The sequence below is a fragment of the Ruditapes philippinarum genome, unplaced genomic scaffold, assembly GCF_026571515.1.
Source record: "Ruditapes philippinarum isolate M1 unplaced genomic scaffold, ASM2657151v2 ctg5576_1_1_1_1, whole genome shotgun sequence".
Lineage (NCBI taxonomy): Eukaryota > Metazoa > Mollusca > Bivalvia > Venerida > Veneridae > Ruditapes > Ruditapes philippinarum.
Genome location: NW_026854164.1, coordinates 235,010 through 255,801, shown reverse-complemented (window position 1 = coordinate 255,801; position 20,792 = coordinate 235,010). Strand labels below are relative to the sequence as shown.

The window sequence follows — 20,792 nt, the reverse complement described above, 5'->3', positions numbered from 1 at the left end:
TTATTGCCATATTTTTAAAAATTGTTAGAAATGTGAAACGTGTTTCATAATAATAATAAATTACCTAGCCAATGTGTCATAAAAATGCTGTTTTCTTTAGTGCATACATATTTACAATAACTTAGTTTTGCCAAAATATTTAAAAAGAATTGAATGGACCTTTCCAGTGTTTACAGTTTTATGTGCTTAATAATAATAGTATAATAATAATAATAATAATAATAATAGTAATAATGATGGTGATGATGATGGTGAAGATAATTTACAAATGCATTAAGAGCATGTCAAGGGCACAAAATGGGCGCAATTTAATGAAACACTTGCCATTTGTTACAAGCGTAACACTAAGTAACACCTACGTAACGCATGTAAATTCAGTAGCATTTGTAACAAGTTTGTTTCTTAAACTTCTTATCTGTGAAATTTTCATTTCACTCAAAACTCTTGTAACATTTGTAACAATGCTGTAACAACTATGTAACAACCTAGTAACATCTATGTAACCATATTAACTCCGTTTTCTGGTCATTTTAGTGTTTTTGCTGTAACACTTGTAACAACCTGTAACATTTGTAACAATTATCTGTGAAATTTTCATTTCATTCTCAACCTTCGTAACATTTGTAACAATGTTGTAACAACTATGTAACAACCTTGTAACATCTATGTAACCTTATTTATTCCGATTTCTGACCAATTTGAAGGCTTGTGCTGTAACACTTGTAACAACCTGTAACATTTGTAACAATTATCTGTGAAATTTTCATTTCAATCTCAACTCTCGTAACACTTGTAACAATGCTGTAACAACTATGTAACAACCTTGTAACATCTATGTAACCTTATTAATTCCGTTTTTCGACCATTTTTAAGGCTTGTGCTGTAACACTTGTAACAACCTGTAACATTTGTAACAATTATGTGTGAAATTTTCATTTCATTCTCAACTCTCGTAACATTTGTAACAATGCTGTAACAATGCTGTAACATCCTTGTAACATCTATGTAACCTTATTTATTCCGATTTCTGACCATTTTTAAGGCTTGTGCTGTAACACTTGTAACAACCTGTAACATTTGTAACAATTATCTGTGAAATTTTCATTTCATTCTCAATTCTCGAAACATTTGTAACAATGCTGTAACAATGCAGTAACAACCTTGTAACATCTATGTAACCTTATTTATTCCGATTTCTGACCATTTTTAAGGCTTGTGCTGTAACACTTGTAACAACCTGTAACATTTGTAACAATTATCTGTGAAATTTTCATTTCATTCTCAACTCTCGTAACACTTGTAACAATGCTGTAACAACTATGTAACAACCTTGTAACATCTATGTAACCTTATTAATTCCGATTTCTGGCCATTTTCAAGGCTTCTGCTGTAACACTTGTAACAACCTGTAACATTTGTAACAATTATCTGTGAAATTTTCATTTCATTCTCAACCTTGGTAACATTTGTAATAATGCTGTACCTATGCTGTAACAACCTTGTAACATCTATGTAACTTTATTAATTCCGTTTTCTGACCATTTTTAAGGCTTGTGCTGTAACACTTGTAACAATCTGTAACCTTTGTAACAATAACCTGTGATTTTTTCATTTCAATCCAAACTTTCGTAACACTTGTAACAATGCTGTAACAACTATGTAACAACCTTGTAACATCTATGTTACCTTATTAATTCCGATTTCTGGCCATTTTCAAGGCTTGTTCTGTAACACTTGTAACAACCTGTAACAATTGTAACAAAAATGTGTGAAATTTTCATTTCATTCTCAACCTTCGTAACATTTGTAACAATGCTGTAACAACTTTGTAACAACTTTGTAACATCTATGTAACCTTATTAATTCCGATTTCTGACCAATTTGAAGGCTTGTGCTGTAACACTTGTAACAACCTGTAACTTTTGTAACAATTATCAGTGAAATTTTCATTTCACTCCAAACTCTCGTAACACTCGTAACAATGCTGTAACAACTATGTAACATCCTTGTAACATCTATGTAACCTTAATAATTCCGTTTTCTGACCATTATTAAGGCTTGTGCTGTAACACTTGTAACAACCTGTAACATTTGTAACAATTATCTGTGAAATTTTCATTTCATTCTCAACCTTTGTAACATTTGTAACAATGCTGTAACAACTATGTAACAACCTTGTAACATCTATGTAACCTTATTAATTCCGATTTCTGACCATTTTCAAGGCTTGTTCTGTAACACTTGTAACAACCTGTAACATTTGTAACAATTATCTGTGAAATTTTCATTTCACTCCAAACTCTCGTAACATTTGTAACAATGCTGTAACAATGCTGTAACAACCTTGTAACATCTATGTAACCTTATTTATTCCGATTTCTGACCATTTTTAAGGCTTGTGCTGTAACACTTGTAACAACCTGTAACATTTGTAACAATTACCTGTGATTTTTTCATTTCACTCCAAACTCCCGTAACACTTGTAACAATGCTGTAACAACTATGTAACAACCTTGTAACATCTATGTAACCTTATTAATTCCGTTTTCTGACCATTTTTAAGGCTTGTGCTGTAACACTTGTAACAACCTGTAACATTTGTAACAATTATCTGTGAAATTTTCATTTCATTCTCAACCTTCGTAACATTTGTAACAATGCTGTAACAACTATGTAACAACCTTGTAACATCTATGTAACCTTATTAATTCCGTTTTCTGACCATTTTTAAGGCTTGTGCTGTAACACTTGTAACAACCTGTAACATTTGTAACAATTATGTGTGAAATTTTCATTTCATTCTCAACTCTCGTAACATTTGTAACAATGCTGTAACAATGCTGTAACATCCTTGTAACATCCTTGTAACATCTATGTAACCTTATTAATTCCGTTTTTTGGCCATTTTCAAGGCTTGTTCTGTAACACTTGTAACAACCTGTAACATTTGTAACAATTATCTGTGAAATTTTCATTTCATTCTCAACCTTCGTAACATTTGTAACAATGCTGTAACAACTATGTAACAACCTTGTAACATCTATGTAACCTTATTAATTCCGTTTTTCGACCATTTTTAAGGCTTGTGCTGTAACACTTGTAACAACCTGTAACATTTGTAACAATTATGTGTGAAATTTTCATTTCATTCTCAACTCTCGTAACATTTGTAACAATGCTGTAACAATGCTGTAACATCCTTGTAACATCTATGTAACCTTATTAATTCCGTTTTTTGGCCATTTTCAAGGCTTGTTCTGTAACACTTGTAACAACCTGTAACATTTGTAACAATTATCTGTGAAATTTTCATTTCATTCTCAACTCTCGTAACATTTGTAACAATGCTGTAACAATGCTGTAACATCCTTGTAACATCTATGTAACCTTATTAATTCCGTTTTTCGACCATTTTCAAGGCTTGTGCTGTACTATAGCACTGTCATAATCTTACTATAGCACTGTCATAATCTTACTATACCACAGTCATTATCTTACTATAGCACTATCATAATCTTACTATAGCACTATCATAATCTTAGTTTAACCTGTCATAATCTTTCTATACCACTGTCATAATCTTACTATAGCACTGTCATAATCTTAATAAAGCACTGTCATAATCTTACTATAGCACTGTCATAATCTTACTATAGCTCTATCATAATCTTTCTATAGCACTATCATAATCTTACTATAGCACTGTCATAATCTTACTATAGCACTGTCATAATCTTACTATAGCACTGTCATAATCTTACTATAGCACTGTCATAATCTTACTATAGCACTGTCATAATCTTACTATAGCTCTATCATAATCTTTCTATAGCACTATCATAATCTTACTATAGCACTGTCATAATCTTACTATAGCACTGTCATAATCTTTCTATAGCACTGTCATAATATTTCTATAGCACTATCATAATCTTTCTATGACACTGTCATCATTCTACTATAACACTGTCATAATCTTACTACATTGTATAGCACTGTCATAATCTTACTATAGCACTGTCAAAATCTTACTATAGCACTATCATAATCTTACTATAGCACTGTCATAATCTTACTATAGCACTATCATAATCTTACTATGACACTGTCATAATCTTTCTATACCACTGTCAAAATCTTACCATAGCACTATCATAATCTTAATATAGCACTGTCATAATCTTACTATAGCACAGTGATAATCTTACTATAGCACTGTCATCATCTTACTATATCACTGTCATAATCTTACTATAGCACTATCATAATCTTACTATAGCACTGTCATAATCTTACTATAGCACTGTCATAATCTTACTATAGCTCTATCATAATCTTACTATAGCACTGTCATAATCTTTCTATACCACTGTCAAAATCTTACTATAGCACTATCATAATCTTAATATAGCACTGTCATAATCTTACTATAGCACTGTGATAATCTTACTATAGCACTGTCATCATCTTACTATATCACTGTCATAATCTTACTATAGCACTGTCATAATCTTTCTATAGCACTGTCATTATCTTACTATATCACTGTCATAATCTTACTATAGCACTATCATAATCTTACTATAGCACTGTCATAATCTTACTATAGCACTGTCATAATCTTACTATAGCTCTATCATAATCTTACTATAGCACTGTCATAATCTTTCTATACCACTGTCAAAATCTTACTATAGCACTATCATAATCTTAATATAACACTGTCATAATCTTACTATAGCACTATCATAATCTTACTATAGCACTGTCATTATCTTACTATATCACTATAATAATCTTACTATAGCACTGTCATAATCTTATTACAGCACTGTCGCATTATCGTAATGTAGTACAGTCGAACTATCATCACAATACTTTCATCATTATACTGATATCATCGTCATGTTAAACCGTCATCATTGTTCTTAAGTGCTATCAGGATCGTACTGTAGTACTGTAATTATCCTACTAATTACTTTAGCATGGCGCTGGCGTACAGTCACGATATATCCGTTTTACTGTTCACTCTTTACCGTCGTTATTTACTATCGTATTATCATCACATATTGTCATACCTGTCATCGTCATACTATCGTCGGAAATTTTGGAATATTAATACAATGTATATGGCAATGGCGCCATTCATTGAGAAAGGCGTGACTACTGTACAAACAAAATTAATTCAATATGCTGGTTTCACAGATTAAGTACAATTATTTATATAACAAAATATATGAAAATGTAAAATGTACAGTGAATTCTGATATTGAGTCGGAATTTCTTGAAATTAATTGAGTCGGAATTTCTTGAAATTAATTAGCATTTTCCAATGTAAAACAGAAATCGCTGGTCTTAGAATGAAATTTATATTTCCCGACATATTCATCAAATAAGTTGTAAGAGAATGTATACGTAGAGGACATGAAAGGATCATTAATCAATTATAAAAGATAATACACAAAAGAGATAGAAGTACTGATTGGCTGGATGTATTGCGACCATTATAGTTTTATGTTATTTAAATACATCAATTAATATTAAATATACATTTGTATACTTAATATTGAAAAAAAATCGCAAAAGCTTAAAGTGTACAATCATCAAATCCGCATAGCAGAGTTGGTTTAATGTTTACCTATGATATTAGAGAAGTCTATGGTATTTGTTTTTTTTTGTTTTTTTTTTTTTTGTTTTTGTTTTTTTTAATGGAAATGATCGATTTCTTGCAAACATGTACACACTTTGTCTCGTTTTGTATGTATTATACGGAATTTAAATGACATTTATTAGTTCCCTACCGGTTTAACCGGAGGGGAACTTCCGGTTTCCCCGCCGTCCGTCTGTCCGTATTATTACCAACTAAACAAATACTCATTTGTCATCCGTTCAGCATAATAGCGTAGTGGCAAGGTGTCGATCCGTCAGTGTAGAGACCCTGGTACAAATCCTTGAAAGGGCATTCTTTTGGTTTCCTTTCATTTTTTTATGTATTTAATTACTAACAGGATTTCACTTCCTCGTGAATTTCGTACACACAAGGTTATCGTAGAACATTTAGTTTTACATGGATTCGCATTCAACAGACGGACCAAACAGACCAAAGGAAGAAAAAAGATATATACAAATGAGCCAAAATTGTTAAAGTTGTGACGAATGAAATTCAAAATTTCAAAAATAATAAAATTAATAATACTGTTCAATGTATCCAATGACTGTTAAACAATCAAATTCATTCAATTTGCTTAACCGTTATAAGTTTCAGTTGTGTAAAACAGTTATTTAATTACAGGTTCAAAAAGGGAAAAGCAAAACTTATGTGACAAACAAACAAAAAACAAATGGAAAAAAACAGCGCACAATTGCAGATTTGAACTGGAAAAACCAGAACTCTTACACCACTACGCTACTAGGGTGTACCTTTTCATACACACTTTTATTCTTCTATGTTATAAATAAAATGCAAAATGTAATAATTGAATGACTTGCACAACCAATTATACGTTATCGTGTTCGACTTATATTACTGCGAAAGAGGTTTTAGTAAATAAATAAACGACTGACTGACTGACTGACTGACTGACTGAATAAATAAATAAATAAATAAATAAATAGTGATCAAAATAATAATAATAATCATCATCATCATCATCATCATTATTACAGCAGTATTAGCAAAGCAGCAGAAATTTCGTAGTTTAGAAGGAAAGTGAAGCATGTCATTTTCAACAGTCGAAATCCCTCGTTACTGACGTCATCTTTGTACCAAAAATCACATCCTGAGATATTTTTAAAAAGTAATATGTATCGATCTTTTATCTAGTATGACATATTTCAACTGTTTGAGTAGGAATAGATCACGTGTAATTTCTTTTAAGCCTATGACCCAAGTCCTTCAGTATTATATATATTAAAAATTAATCAAGTGATTAATAGCACATTGGGCCAGTTAGTTTTTTGGTTATTTTCTTTTTTTGTAAAAGATACCCAGTAACACAGATACGTTTATACAATATTTCTACGAGAGTCTAGTAATGATTTTTAAAAATTATTCTTACACTAAGGTTATGTTATTTTTTTTTTTTATATATATCAAATACTTTCATGGTTTTCAGAAAACACTTGCTTACTTCTGTTTCATGTGTGTACATGACCATTTCAGTCATTCTGCATGAGATATTGAATATGGAAATGATGTTGTTGTTGTCCGTTAAATAATATGCATAAGAAATGAGTGACGCGTTTTCGCGTTCTTTAGGATACGTCTAAATTTTTTCAATGTGTGATATGTGCATTTTGGTAACAGTATTATTTCAGTACTTTAATTAAATTAACACTAAAATCTATATGCGTAAGAAGCATTTTCTGCAGATGCAGCAGTTTTAATTCGTATTTTATTATGTAATAATGTGCAAATGATAACACTGACATTTTTCTAGCATTAGACCTGTGTATTTTTTTTCATTCGTCACACATTTCCTGGCGTGAAAGAAGTCGATGTCTGGTCTACATTTCTATTCTTTTTACACTCCTTTACAAAAATGTTAGAATATATATTTGGTAGCTATAGTTTTGACGTTCCTTGTTTCTTTCTATGACAGACGAAAAACTCGGTAGAAAAAACATTCAAAATGAATAAGTGTGTTCGTGCATGTTACAAACATATTATTTGAAGGTTTTTGTTTGATTTTATTGACAGACAGACAGACAGACAGACAGACAGAAATCTTTATTCACTCAAGCACATTTGCACGTACAATATGAGGATTTTCTAATATAATGAGTATAATACATTAGTTTTTTAGCAGTAAACATACATTATTTTGCACAATATTTTTTATGTAAACAATATGGTTAATTATTACAGTGTGTTTTCTTAGGGGGTGGGGATAGATTCGGATATTCTTAATTCTGAATAAGTTAACAGTTGATCTTGAGAAGAAAAACAAACAAAACAAAAAAAAACGTTTCGTGCCATTTTATATCTCATTACAACGTACGTGGCAAACTCGTTGGATTCAATTCTAGACGAATATGTCTCGTTTGTAAATACATGTATTATATGTATGTATATATGGATATATAAGGTCACGTGACATGGTGGTGAAAAGTTGTAAAAAATTGTTGAGAATATTTTTGATATTTAAAGTAAATTTGAGATTCAAATTGAGCAATTCAGTTTTGTAATTAAGAGAGACTATGATTTGTGCTGTTGTAGGCGGATATAATTAATAAATTTGGCGTAATATGGTGAGAAAATAGTAAAATCACTAGTTTTCGTGCGAAACCCTTTGTTCTTTTGTTCGTCGAATTGTGAAAATGGCGGCCAATGTTGACACTCAGAATATGTTTAGCCAACTTGCAAACGATCTAGAAGATGGAGATGTTATTGAAACGGACGATTGCGAAGGTTTTTGTACAGTTGATAGATATGGAAAGAGGAAGAGGGGCCCTAGTGACGCTAGTTTACCTGATGAAACAAACAATACAATTATGAAATATATGGAAAGTAAGATGACTTTATTGTTTAGTGAAATTAAATCATTGAAATCAAATCAAGATAATGGTATAGCCAAAATTGAAAATATTCTGCGAACTACCAACAACAAGATTGAACGAATGGCTGAAATTACAGATCAGTATATTGATTCTTTGAAAATCCTTACTTACAAACAGATAGATCTAGAGGCTCGTTCCCGTCGTAACAATCTAATATTCACCGGGTTTTGCTCTGGAAGTCGTGATAGTTGTTCTGATATAGTCTGTAGATTCCTGGAAGAGCAACTCGAACTAGACACATCTACGATGCTCCCAATTGAACGTTCGCATTGGTTAGGCACACCACAGGGTCGTAATGGTCGTCGATCTATTATTGTATGTTTTGGAAGCTATGCTGATGTTCAGTATGTTATGAACAATGTTTACAAATGTAAAAATTCACCACACGCGATTCACAGAGACTTCCCATTAGAAATTGTTGAAGCCCGTAAACGATTATGGAAAAGTTATAAAGACGCTCTGAAAACCCCTCAAACTCGTGCTTCCATTGTATATCCGGCAAAGCTGATTGTGAATGGTCAAGTGGTGGCTGATGAGTTCCCACAGTGGAATGATATAGTGCACATGAAACGGAACCTGTCTTTTGAACACATACGTCCAAGAAATAACGTTGTTGTAAATAATTTTCCAGTACATGATACGTATAGTGACTCCTCTCAAAGTGTACGTGCTGGTGAAAATATTTCAACATCCGATCCCAGTACAATACAATCTTTACACACAACGCATGCACATACATACGCTGATGCTGTAACAACGTCCAATGCTCATGTTTTGGGTCCTCTGCCCTCCTCGCAAACTGCAGTACATCCAAAAGCTGTAAAGCCTGTCAATTTGTCTGCAACACAGAATGTTTCAGGAAATGGACCTGTGATAGCCTCAACTTCAAATCCAGATACTCTCTCCAGGAATGTTAATCCACATGTACGTCCATTTACACAACAGTCCATATATGTTTCTAATGCACCAGTGAACACTCCTGGGCGTACTAACACATCTTCGGTTGCTACAGGCAACGCACGGGAGTCACGACAAATTAGTAAAACAAATAACACACTACGTAGTACAAATAGATCTACTTCACGCCATCAGCGTGACTTTCGTGCAAACCGTGATTCAACTAGTGACACACAGTCTACAAGCGAATCGTCGCAAACTCCACAGGGCCGTGTTTCGAGTTAGGATAACGGGGAGAAGACTTTTTTAAATGTTACACTATTAAATATACAGGGATTGATCACTAAAAACTGTAACAAACTTGAATCTACAGAATTAAAAAGCGTTTTTGACAAATCTGATATAGTGTGTTTGACTGAAACTTGGGGAAATAATCTACTTGACTTTAAATTTAATGGTTTTGAATGTTTCTTCGTAAATAGAGTTGAAATAAAAACTAATACAAAACGTTCCTCTGGTGGTGTAGCAATCTTTATTAAAGATAAGTTCGTTGACGAGCATACTTTGGTCTCTACATCATGTGATGATATAATTTGGGTACAGATAAATGGTAAAATATTACAGTTAGACAGTAATCTATATATAGGTGTATGCTACGTGCTGCCTGAGGGAACAAGCAGGCAAAATATGGTGGAAGTTGGTACATTCGACAGGCTTGTTGACTCTATCTTAAATTTTGAAAATGACTTGGTTCAAAATAGTAATATCATTTTATGCGGTGATTTCAATGCCAGAACTGCTAGTGAACTTGATTTTGTTGCTCATGAACCTACCAACTTAACAAATAATCATTTATTTCCAGATGATTATATTCCTGATGTACAATATACACGGTGTTCTCAAGATAAAGTTAGACCAAATAGTAACGGTATACAGTTCCTAGATTTCTGTAAACAAACAGGTCTTAGAATGATGAATGGTCGCTGTGGTCAAGATAAAAATGTTGGCAAATTTACATATGTATGTAATAGAGGTCGCAGTGTTATTGATTATATTCTTATTTCAGAAAATTTATTTGATTTTTGTTTTGATTTTTATGTGGACGATCCAAATATTCTTTCGGATCACTGTATATTAACTAGTAGTTTTATTTTTAATGCAAATGAAACTGTAGAAAATAATGTGGCTGATGATTTTTGCAAAATACCATTTAAATACGTATGGAAATCGGATACTATTCATGCTTTTAATACTAAGTTAGATTCAAATGTTACTGTTTCAAAGTTTGAAACTTTACAACATAATGTAAACAATTGTTCGAATTCGAATGATATTGATGAATGTATAGAAGAGTTTTCTAATATTTTAGATGATGTCTGCTCTCCTGAATTAAAAAAATATTTCAATAATGATAATATAAATGAACCTATATTTAGTTATCAAGGATGTGAAAACAAAAGTTGGTATACTGAACGGTGTTGTGATCTAAAATATATATTTTATGAAAAATTAAATGCATATAGATTAGATAAAAACGATGTAAATCGACAAGAAATGGTAAAGGCCAGATGTGAGTATAAGGCTGAAATACGTAAAGCAAAGTATATTTATAGACAAGAACAGACTGGTCGGTTGTTAAATGCTAAATATAAGAATGCCAAATCATATTGGAATATGCTTAAGGGGTTATGTACACCTAAAACTGGAAACATTAATTTGAATTGTTTTGAAGATTATTTTAAAGCAATAAATAACCCAGATGATAGATTTTTTATCCCTGATGAAGATGTTTTAGAATTTAATGAAAGATACCTTAATAGTGAATTGACTGTAATGTTTCAAGAGTTAGACAATGATATAACAAATACTGAGTTAGAAGTAGCGATCAAACAATTAAAAAATGGAAAAAGTTGTGGCCCTGATTTTTATATCAATGAAATTTTTAAATATGGTAGTCCACAGTTGCATTCGTCAATTAAATGTATATTTAATAAGATATTAGACTTAGAGTATTTTCCAAAGGTATGGGCTACTGGTTACATTATACCATTACATAAAAAGGGTAGTTTGAATGATGTTGAAAATTATAGAGGTATAACATTGCTAAGCACTTTGGGAAAATTGTTTACTAGAATCATTAATAACAGATTAAATAAGTGGGCAGAGAATTATAATGTTTACATAGAAGCGCAGGCTGGTTTTAGAAAAGATATGTCTACGGTAGACAACATTTTTGTTTTACATGTGTTAATAAATAAAACTTTAGAGTCAGGTAACAAATTGTATTGTGCTTTTATAGATTTCAGGAAGGCGTTTGACTATGTAGTACGAGATAACTTGTGGTATAAATTAATACAATACGGAATACGAGGACGTTTGCTTAATATAATTAAATCTATGTATAATGATATAAAATCTCATGTAAAGCTTAATAATGAGATAAGTAATGAATTTACATGTATCTTAGGTGTACGACAAGGGGAATGCTTATCCCCTTTTTTATTTTCTATGTTTTTAAATGATATTGAAAATGAATTTATTATAAATGGTTTAAACGGTATTGATTTTGGTTATATAAAGTTATTTCTTATGCTTTATGCAGATGACATTGTTATTTTTTCTAACAGCCCAAGTGATTTACAGAAAGGGCTTGATGTTTTATATGCATATTGTCAAAGGTGGAAACTTGTTGTTAACGCAGAAAAGACAAAAGTTATGGTTTTTAGAAAAGGCGGTCGTTTGCCTGGTCATTTAGAGTTTAACTATAATGGTAATATATTGGAAATAGTTAATCGTTTTACATACTTAGGTGTTGTTTTTACAACTGGTGGTGCATTTACAGAAACGCAAACATTATTAGCTGGTCAGGCCCTTAAAGCAACGTATAGGCTAGAAAAGTATTTGTATAAATTTGTTGATATATCGCCGAAGCATGTTTTAGATCTATTTGACAAATTAGTTTATCCAATTTTATCATATAGCAGTGAAGTTTGGGGTTTTGCATCTGCAAACTGTATTGAACGTGTACACACACAATTTTGTAAGAAGGTCCTTGGTGTTAAAAAGAACTGTCAAAATGATTTTGTTTATGGTGAAATAGGTAGACTACCATGTAGAACAAGATGTTTACTTTCAATTGTTAAATATTGGTTTAAAATTCTACGTTTAAACGATAGGAAATATGTTAAAATAGTTTATAAAGATATGTTAAATACAATAGAAAGACACCCAAATACTCTTAATTGGGCAAACCAGGTGAAATGTTTATTAAGTCGCTATGGTTTTTATCATGTATGGTTATTTCAAGGAGTTGCAAATGTAAATGTGTTTTTAGAATTGTTTAAACAACGCCTGTCTGATGTTTATGTACAAGAATGGAATTCAAGATTAGAAGAGTCATCTAGAGCATTATTTTATAAAAATATCTCAGATTTTAGTTTCCATCCTTATCTTAATTTTATAAAAACCAAACATGTGCGACATGCACTTACTAGATTACGTTTGTCTTCTCATAGACTTGAAATAGAAACTGGTAGATGGTCTAGACATAGAGTTGATATAAATAATAGATTGTGTAGACAATGTAATGTGCTTGAAGATGAATATCATTTTGTAATATGTTGCTCTAAATATAATTTTCTGAGAAAAAGGTTAATACCACAATATTATGTAATTAAACCCAGTATGTTCAAATTCATAGAATTGTTGAAATGCCAAAATGAACATGTTATATTTAATTTAGGACTATATATTTATAAAGCATTCAAAATCAGAAATGAAGCTTTGTATCAAAATTAATCGTATGTCTTCTCCCAATACATTACGATATATACAGACATATATTTTGCAGTAGTTTTCAAGTCCCTGTGTGTTTATCCTCTTTTGTAAACAGTATAGTTTTAAAAATGTATAGTCCTTTTCAATTGTTATTATGCAAATAAGTATATCTTTTAAAATGTATAGTCTGTTTCAAGGCTTATTTGTATTGAGTATGTTTATTTTGTATGCAATAGTTAACAATTGATGTCATGTGACCTATGTAATTGTATATATTGTAAATATGTTGCCTCATGGACCAGTCTGGTCTACTGGCTTTGTGAAATAAAGATACATGTATATCGCACATAGTTCACATAATCAATGTATGCATAAAAGAAAAACCACACGCACACATGCACGCACGCACGCACCAACACACACACTATAAGAGAAACTTTTCTTTGTATATTTGGTTGATAGGTGTACATGGGGTATAGATGGATACCGAAAATAAGCTATTTTAGCGAAAATAAGATCGCGGCTACGAAAATAAGATTTATTTTTTAAATAGTGCATTTATCTGTTGAAATAATTATGTAAAATATATATTAATGCATTCATTGAATGATTTTACAGCAAATTAAAATTTCAGAATAAAAAAATATTTAAAAAAGTGAAGTTTGAGGCGAAAATACTATATATCGAACGAAAATAACTCAAATTGCCGCGTAAAGCGAAAATAAGATTGGGTATACGACAATAAGATTTCTTTTTGATATAATGTATTAAAAACGTATTTTTTGTTTCTAAATAATTGATTTGCATGCATGAAATAATAAATTTCAGAACTAAAAATATATTTAAAAAAGTGAAGTTTGAACCGAAAATACTATCGTATGAAAATAGCTTGAATTGCCATGTAAATCGAAAATACGATCGGGTCTACGAAAATAAGATTTAATTTTTGAATATAATGTATCAGAAACTATTTTTGCTGTTATTAAATGATTTGTTTGAATGAAATAATAAAGAATAGCATGTTTTGTAATGAAATATTAGACGTTTGTGCGGCAAAAATGGTTAATATTCCAAATTTGGTATTGTAAGAACGCATGAACAAGACGGCATCTACGAATATATATATATATATATATATATATATATATATATATATATATATATATATATATATATATATATATATATATATGATTTACATGGTTCATAACTTATATTAAAATAGTATTTACTTCACTGATTTTGCAAATAAATTTTAAGAATGAAATGTTCTCTTATAAGACAAGAAATGTTTGTGGTGAAAAGTATCCAAATAAAAACGAACTATTGCAAAAATAACCTGAAATAACGACTACGAAAATAAAATCTAGATCTATATAAGAATATGTACCGTACGAAAATAAAATCATAACAGTACTCTACGAAAATAAAATATGTTAGGAAATAAAAGCTGTATGAAAAAATGTTCATACGTACCAAAATTAAAGATCTTTCTGTTAATAGTTAATACATGTATGAAAATATTATATATTTATGAAAATACTACATGACTGTACGAAAATAAGATCTGTAAAATATTAAAAGTCAAAACCTGTATGAATTGATATTTGTACAAAAGTAATGGTAATTGAGAATATGATCTGTATGGAAATACTATATGTACAAAAAAAAAGATCCAATTCAAAATATACGAAAAAAAAGTGGAATGATCAAATGATGGTGATGGTCTAAAGGGTCTTTTTTCACAGTAGTAGAAGGCTCAAGAATTAGCTACTGCAAGGAAACTGCTAGCAAGAGACCCGCATAAAATTGTCGCTTTTTGGACTGGCAATTATTTGTCTAAGTAATAAAACTCTAAGAAATATAGTAAAAGCATCCATATTCTACAGCCAACCATTTAAACGCAAAAATAAGATCTGTATGAAAATATTGTCTGTATTCGACTAGATTTTTACAAATGTAAGATCTGTGAAAATGAAAGTTGCATGAAAATAATATCCTTACGAGAATAAGATACATTTGAAAATAATATATGTAAAAAATTTTTAGCTGTATGAAAATACTATATATATATAAATAAGATCCTATAAAAATGCGATCCATACGAAAAAAATAAGATCTGTAAGAAAATAATACGCACAAATATAAGATTTATATGAAAATAAGATCTGTATGAAATAATGTCTGTTTTCTACTAAGATTTTTACGAAAAAAAAAAGATCTGTATATGAAAATAATGTCTTTATAAAATAAGATCTTTAACGAAAATAAGATCTGTGTAAAAATATATATACAGTATATTTTTTTGATAACAAAATCTGTAAAAAAAATCTGTAAAAATATAAGAAAATATATGAAAATTTGATATGATTGGTGACTATGATAAATCGCAAATAAACACCTTTAATGATGGGCTTTAATAAGTGTGTGTCAATTACGATAAGTGCGAAAATTCAATAATCCAATCATCGTATTAGCGCATTGATTGCTGCCGACAGTCATGTGCACGTGTCATACGTTGTGTCATTTTTTTCCTTCCCTCAAATAGAAATATCTTGTTTATGCATTATCTAATTCAAGCACTTAAAGCAATAAAGTTATATACTTTTCTTTTACTTAATATATTTATTATTTTCATATTAGAATCTACACGTATTTTCAATTATGATTTATAATAATTTGATAAAAATCATTTCCATATTGATATCTTATTTTCATATAAATATCTTATTGTTTACAGATTTTGATTTCTTTTTCGTATCATTCTCAAACAGATATTATGTTCATACTAATACATTTGTATTATTTTCGTATAGATCTTATTTTTGTAAGGATTTTATTTTCATGCAAATTTCATTTTCACAGATCTTATAAAAATATTTGTAAAAATCTTAGTCGAAAACATAATTTTCATACAGATTATAATTATATATCTTATTTTGGCATAGATCATATTTTCAATTGGATCTTATTTTCGTACAAATATCAATTCATATATACGGATTTTAATTGTTTGCAGATCTAATTTTCGTATAGATCATCAATTGGATCTTATTTTCGTACATGTAGTAGTAAAATCATTCAATGAATGCATAAATATATATTTTATATAATTATTTCAACAGATAAATGCACTATTTAAAAAATAAATCTTATTTTCGTAGCCGCGATCTTATTTTCGCGAAAATAACTTATTTTCGGTATCCATCTATACCGGTGTACATGTATATATTTATCCTAAATGTATGAATCTCTTGTTCCATTGGGCTTTAAAATAATTTATTTCTAATAACGATTGTTTTAGACGATATAAATAATACATATTGATCATTAGTCATTACTTTATATTATTATACACACGTATTATTCAGGAAAACGTATAACCGGCTTTTATCAATAGCTTGAATTAAGCATTCATTCATTCATTCATTCATTCATTCATTCATTCATTCATTCATTCATTCATTCATTCATTCATTCATTCATTTCGATTTATTTCGATTTATCTTTTTCGTTTTATTTCATTTATTTTGTTTTATCACGGCTTTTATTTCTAAAGTGGTTTTATATATTAAGTTCATGTATCTATCTATTTATTATTATGTCTCCCCCACCTCGGGGGGAGACATATTGTTTTTGCCCTGTCCGTCCGTCAGTCCGTCCGTCCGTCAGTCCGTCAGTCCGTCCGTCCATTCTTCGTTTCCGGACGATACCTAGAGTTCCTTTTGACCTACAGCCCTCAAACTTCATAGGATGATTGGTCTTATAGAGCTGATGATCCCTATTGTTTTTGGGGTCAGTAGGTCAAAGGTCAAGGTCACACTGACCGTTGGTCAATTTCTCGTTTCCGGATGATAACTAGAGTTCCTTTAGACCTACAGACCTCAAACTTCATAGGATGATTGGTCTTATTGAGCAGATGATCCCTATTGTTTTTGGGGTCAGTAGTTCAAAGGTCAAGGTCACAGTGACCGTTGGTCAATTTCTCGTTTCCGGATGATAACTAGAGTTCCTTTTGACCTACAGCCCTCAAACTTCATCATCATCTCAGTCGTGTCACATCTTCTTTTGGTCTGCACCTTTTAGAGGACCACTTCAACCTTGACGCAATATATTGTGACCCATCAATACAAAACAAATTGTCTCATATGCCAGAGGCTAACACATTACCAGGATGGAATTCTCTTGAACCAGATCAAGGTTTTGATCATACCAACCATATGTATATTGCAAGTCACAACTGCGAAGGCTTACTACCACATCTTCAAGAATTTACCTCCAATCTGTTCCTTCAACATATGGATATCATTGCCCTGCAAGAAACCTGGATGAACCAGAATTCTACATTCAGAAATCCCCTCCAGACCTATAATGTAGAATTACAGTGTCGAGATTATAATAATAATCATCTGAATACATTGGACACTAATCAGTCAACTGTTAAAGGTGGTGTAGCCCTCTTCATTTATCAAGACTTTGCTTATGAACGAATACCCACGGATGCATGTGGAATCGAGTGTGTTGCTGTAAAACTTTTAGCTAAACAACTGTCTGTCTACTCTGTATATAAACCTCCGTCATTGCCGATTAACTTGTTCCTTCAAAAGCTTACCCTTGTCTTGGAAAATTCACCAACAGAAAACTGCATAGTTCTAGGAGACTTCAACATTGACCTCATTCAATATTTAGAACATCCATTGACCCACACTATGTTACGACATCGCTTTAAACAAATAATAAACAAGGCTACTACAGCACACAACACACTTATTGACCATATCTACCAGAGAGGCTTGTTTATCATATTTGATTGTGAAAACAAGTGGAGTCATCCCAACACACTACAGTTATCATGATTTGACATACATTGAAATTTGAGTTGTCTTTCAATAGTGTAAAAAATCTGACAATATGAACGTTTGTTTCAAGTATCATCAAAATCCTTCAAAGGGTTGAAGAGTTATGGAGCAGACACAATTTCCTTTAATTTCGTTTGTGAAACTATATATATGATATGACATTCAAGTGTTAAGTAGACCTTGACCTTGGAACCAGCCATACGAAACATGTACTCTACACGTTCTCTGGATGTGGTGAATTTTTGTTTCAAGTATCTACCAGAGAGGCTTCATTGTGAAAACGAGTGGAGTCATCCCAACACACTACAGTTATCATGATTTTACATACATTGTAATTTGAGTTGTCTTTCAATAGTGTAAAAAAATCTGACAATATGAAACGTTTGTTTCAAGTATCATCAAAATCCTTTAAAGGTTTGAAGAATTATGGAGCAGACACAATTTCATTTAATTTCATTTGTGAAACTATATATGATATGACCATCAAGTGCAATTTCGTTTGACGCCCGCCTGCCATACGCTGATTGAATAACCAGGATTTTCAAAATTGAATACCTGGTTAAAAACAAACAGTTTAGGAAGCATCTTCTCATACAACCTTAACAATAGAAACCATCCATAGACAGCCTTCATTGAAGTGACTACCGGGTATTTACATTATCTTATCTCCATTTCCATTCCTGTTTCCATTCACAGTTATTCTCAGCAGTGGGGGAGACATGCGCTTTTTTACAAAAGCATCCTCTAGTTTTATTACTTTTTTTGGAAAGGCCAACATCATTCATGCATTTATTTATTCGTTTTTTATTAGTAGATTTTGTTTTATTATATTATATTCATGATTTTTTTTTAAATATTTTACATTGACATTAAAACAAAAAAATCTGTCGTATCTTTCATTCGACCAATTGTCTTCCAACCGCTGAGTGTCATGTGTAATATACCGCCTTTAATTAGTTTTAGCCAATAGAATGTATGGCCCTACTTTGCACCTTATCATAACGTGTGATTGTGGGCGGGGTCATTTATACATGTAACAGTGCGGAAATATGCATTATCTCCGTGATATCATGATTACAAATATATAGCTTATAATTCAAACGTATTTTTTAAACTTTTATAAGATATTTTAAAATAGTGTAAGCCTGTATACAGAGTTCAAAGATCTTTGAAAAAATAATGATTTGACATGCAAGTTCTTACAAATCTGAAACTCACAGAAAAAAAAATCTAGTTAATGAGATTTACAAAATGAATTAAGTTAGATTAATTCTATTAATGAAAAAATACAGACATATGGTAATTATTTCGTAAAATTTGTCTTGTAGTATTTTTCGGTTTATTATTATTATTATTATTATTATTATTATTATTATTATTATTGTTTTAAAACATGTCACAAAGCCGCGATATATTACAAAGAATTATATTCAAAAGATATATACAGTAACACAAAATATATTATAAGAATTATATTCAAAAGATATATACAGTAACACAAAATACTCCCTTCAATTAAGGATTTTAAATAGTGTTAAAGATATCTATATTTCATGAATTTGTGATTCACAGGAATTCTAATTCAAAAAGACTACTACCTTAAAATGATAGTTATGTGAGATGAAAAAAGAAGAAGAAAGGTTCGGAAGTGATTATAACACGTCTTAAAGTAAATAAATTTTTAAATGAAATAATAATTCGTGTTAGTTTTAACTACTAACAGCCAAACATTCCGCAGTTCACTAGTTACTGTTTATTAATAAATATGCATGTAGACACATTCCTTTATACATGCATCACATACCATGCACAATGTATTCATGTTACGTACAGAGTGTAGTGTTCTATATTCATCTTTATTAATCAATGAACAAATTATCTGGAATTGGTGTATTACACAATCGAATAAAGCAATTATTGTACAGTTCGTGCATATAGAAGGCAAGACAAAAATAGAATAACATAAAAACTATATTTTTCCTAAACACTACGCTATATTATTATCTTTCAGAAATTCATTCTTTTATCGCAGCCTTATTTGCCATTGTCATATGTTGCACACTTAATTATTGCTAATTGGACCTTGAATCCTATGCGTGGCGTTTCCCGTCATAAAATTCGGTCATCGACAGACGTTGCCTCGAAGCTATCACCTCCGTATCACCCAGGCGCTTATTACCCTGTGTCAATACGAACGCATGATACAAAAAGCTGCATGATGCATACGTCTGACCAATAAAAAGTATATGAAAACGATTTTCTTCAAAATTTTAAACAGAAAATGACTTTTATTAAGCGTCTCATTTGTTGCCTGAAATAAATACATGTTAGTAGAAGTTAACATTAGAGATAGGTACTACATTAAGAGGAATTGGTGGCAATGAATTACGAACATACAAAATCTTATATCTTCATTATTTGCAGAACGTAACACAACCAAGAATAGAGACAGGCAGCTATGATAATATTGATGTCCATGTTGTTTTTGACCTAAATCTGTTGAAGATGATACGAATAAATTGCTACCTTTTCCTGTATATACATGTATTTATAAACATGTATTTAAGCATTTGATCTCTGTTCTCTAAAACATGTAAAAGATGTCTGCAACAAAAAAATAAATTAAATATTGAAATTATCTTCAAAGGCCACAATAGTTTACTTGAAAGAAACATTAATTTGAAAGTTTTATAGTGGCTG

At 30.8% G+C, this 20,792-nt stretch overlaps 1 protein-coding gene across 2 annotated transcripts in view; it reads right to left on the bottom strand.

Moving 5' to 3' along the window:
* LOC132739227 (sacsin-like) overlaps positions 1 to 20,792 on the bottom strand; it is an 85,511-nt gene that overhangs the window by 21,708 nt on the left and 43,011 nt on the right. The window lies entirely within an intron of this gene.